This window comes from Schistocerca nitens, chromosome 11 (genome assembly GCF_023898315.1).
Source record: "Schistocerca nitens isolate TAMUIC-IGC-003100 chromosome 11, iqSchNite1.1, whole genome shotgun sequence".
NCBI lineage: Eukaryota > Metazoa > Arthropoda > Insecta > Orthoptera > Acrididae > Schistocerca > Schistocerca nitens.
The window spans coordinates 69,864,483-69,867,430 of record NC_064624.1 but is presented as its reverse complement, the minus strand read 5'-3'; the positions used below and the strand labels follow the sequence as shown (position 1 = coordinate 69,867,430).

The 2,948-nt window shown below is 46.9% G+C and overlaps 1 non-coding gene across 1 annotated transcript; it reads right to left on the bottom strand.

The window, feature by feature from the left end:
* Window positions 1–2,159: 2,159 nt before the first annotated feature.
* Trnap-cgg (transfer RNA proline (anticodon CGG)) lies at window positions 2,160–2,234 on the bottom strand. The gene has a single exon. It is a non-coding gene; the product is annotated as a tRNA-Pro (tRNA).
* Between the last annotated feature and the right edge of the window lie 714 nt (window positions 2,235–2,948).

Genomic DNA, 2,948 nt, shown 5'->3' with positions numbered 1-2,948 from the left:
GAAGACGCCGTGCCGCCATAGAACTCACCCAGTCACAAGTGCCGAACTTCATGGTTTTCGAAAACTTGCGTCCTACGAACATAACCAAGAATGCGAAGTTTTCATATTAAATACCTTTGGTACGAGAATTCTGGAGAAATCTACACTGGCGCATGGAAATACTACCCGACTGAATGTGGCGGTATTTTTCATCCGTTCTACTTTATTCTCGCTCAAGTTTTGACCGGTTAAAAGGGAAGGCGATAAATAAGCAGGAATAAATTACTGAACACTCAAAGCAACCTAACACCCTGTTCGCCATCCCTTTGTTCGTACCCATCGTGATTTTTAAAAGTAAGACAATATATTAGACAAGAGCAGTTCCTTGACGTTGCCCTTATTGAGTTACGCGACAAACCACCCAAAAGCGTGCAGAACATGGGCAGCGTCCAGAAATTCCAGTAACCAGCAGCAGGCCGCCTTACCTTTCTCTGGTGTTCTCGCCGAGAAGAGAGATTTGCAGAAGCTCTGAAGGCAGGTCGCACGCTCCTCTCGCCTCGGCCGCTCCCTCACAACTGGGCCGCCAGACAGCCGGGGCGCGAGGCTGCCCCCACCCAGCTCTGACGTCACGGGGCGGCGTTGCCAGCTCGGCCCGCGGCAGGCGAGGGAACGGCTGCGGCAGCGCGGGCGAGGCGTCTACGTCGGTGTCGGCACGGCCGGGCAGCCTGCTAGAGTCCTGCATGACCGAGTAGGCGAGCACAAAATAAGAGATGGGGCGAGCACACCCTAACTGGATGGGCTGCCCGCACTAGTTGTAGTGACCGAGCATAGAAGCCGTGACCGGATACGTAGCACGTAACTCCAAACACATTACACGTGTCATTATCCGTGTGAGACTGCAGCCAGTACGGGCTTCTCATTTGTAGTGTGTCTCTCTCTGTAATCATGCAGCGCGAGGAAGCCAGTGCAGTAAGACATAAGATTGAAACCAATGTTTACACATTGAAGAAACGGGAAGGTCTAAAAAGTCAAGTATGGAGTACATTTCTGTTGGTTGTAGACGAAAACAGTGCATCTACTGGGTACGTATCAAGCATAAACTGCTCAACATTATTGTGTTTCGAGTGGGGAACCACTCATCTAAAGAAACATAGTTGTAAGAAACCTCAGAAAGATACAGCTCCCTGAGGGACACCAGCAATAATAAAAAATAGTACTACAGCAAAGTGTCTTGCAATATGTGCTAAAGATATCAGTCCTTTTAAGGCTGTTTCCGGTGAAGGTTTCAGAGAACTAGGCCAAGAATTAATGCATCTAGGTGCGCATTATGGAAAAGATAACGTGGCAGATGTCATACCACATCCCTCTACTATAAGCAGACATGTCAAAGAACAAGCTGATGCAATAAGAAGCAGCATAATCCCTTCTGTTATTGCGGAAGTTATTAATAAGACATGTGCTACGACAGTTCTTATGTAGACTGATTCGCGTAATCAGGTGCACTATTTAACGCTTACAACACATTACATTAACACAGACTGGTCTCTTGTGAACAATGTTTCATTTGCAACAAAATTCCCGGACGTTAAGAGGGCGGGAGTAAATATTATGAAAGAAATTGAAGGTAGGATGACTGATTGGGACATTTCGCCTGACATGTCGCACAGTTTTGTTTTTGTCTCCGACCAGGGTGGCAATGTACGTAAAACACCTCGTTTTTACGGGAACGTTTCGATGATTTCCACATCAGTTCTGTATTACTTGTTTCTTTTGTTTATTATCATAGATCCTTCAAGTACTTTGTCATCACAAGCCAGAAAGAGATATCGTTTCAAGGAATGGAGGAACAACAGATCATCCGCAGCAGATGAAGTAGACCTCTGCATTTTAATGCACCCCGGAGATGATGATGATGACATCTTAAAGTGGTGGAACAGACATGAAACAGATCTGCCAGGCCTGGCTGCAGTTGCAAGACGTATTTTATGTATCCTAGCAACAAGCGCACCTAGTGAAAGATGCTTTAGTAAAGCTGGCATGTTACTAAAATATGGCCACGCCAATTAAATCCGGAACGCGTTAGTGATTTACTGGTGATCAACAATAACTATAGAGAATGAGATTTTCACTCTGCAGCGGAGTGTGCACTGATATAAAACTTCCTGGCAGATTAAAACTGTGTGCCCGACCGAGACTCGAACTCGGGACCTTTGCCTTCCGCGGGCAACTGCTCTACCAACTGAGCTACCGAAGCACGACTCACGGCCGGTACTCACAGCAAAGGTCCCGAGTTCGAGTCTCGGTCGGGCACACAGTTTTAATCTGCCAGTAAGTTTCAGCAATAACTTTAATTTTGTTTCTGTAACAAACAAATGAAAAGTATGACAAGTTACGTCTGTAAATGTTTAATGTTCTTTGTATGCTTTCTTTATGATGATGGTTGTCTTCTACATTAGAGGGACAGCACTTTTTGAATGTTTCCTGTTAATGAAAGGAAAAATATATCTTCTGTTCGGAAATGAAACTCGTCTTCTATCCTCGACCGTACTGAAATATCATTTAACTTAACAAGTGCTGCATGAATGTTGATGTGCCACGTACCCGTTCTTGGAAGCGTTACTTTTGTATTAAAAGAGAGAGATAGAGATAAACACATTGTGTGTGTGTGTGTGTGTGAGAGAGAGAGAGAGAGAGAGAGACAGAGACAGAGACAGAGAGGCGTTGGATTTGTACAGTGCAATGTAGCGAGCCGGGGCGAGGCGAGGTGAGACGTCAGCGGTGATCGGTCATGCTCGGTTATCCGCGTGTCCGGTATCCGGACAACAGACACGGGGCGAGTACGTGGCCGAGCCGAGGCGTGTGGGGCCGGACACGAGCGGCTCGGTCCCCCCGTCAACAGGCGAGCCCGTGACGGGTCAAACACTGACCGTTGCAGCACTCTACAGCCAGCGTCCCATCCACGCCACAGG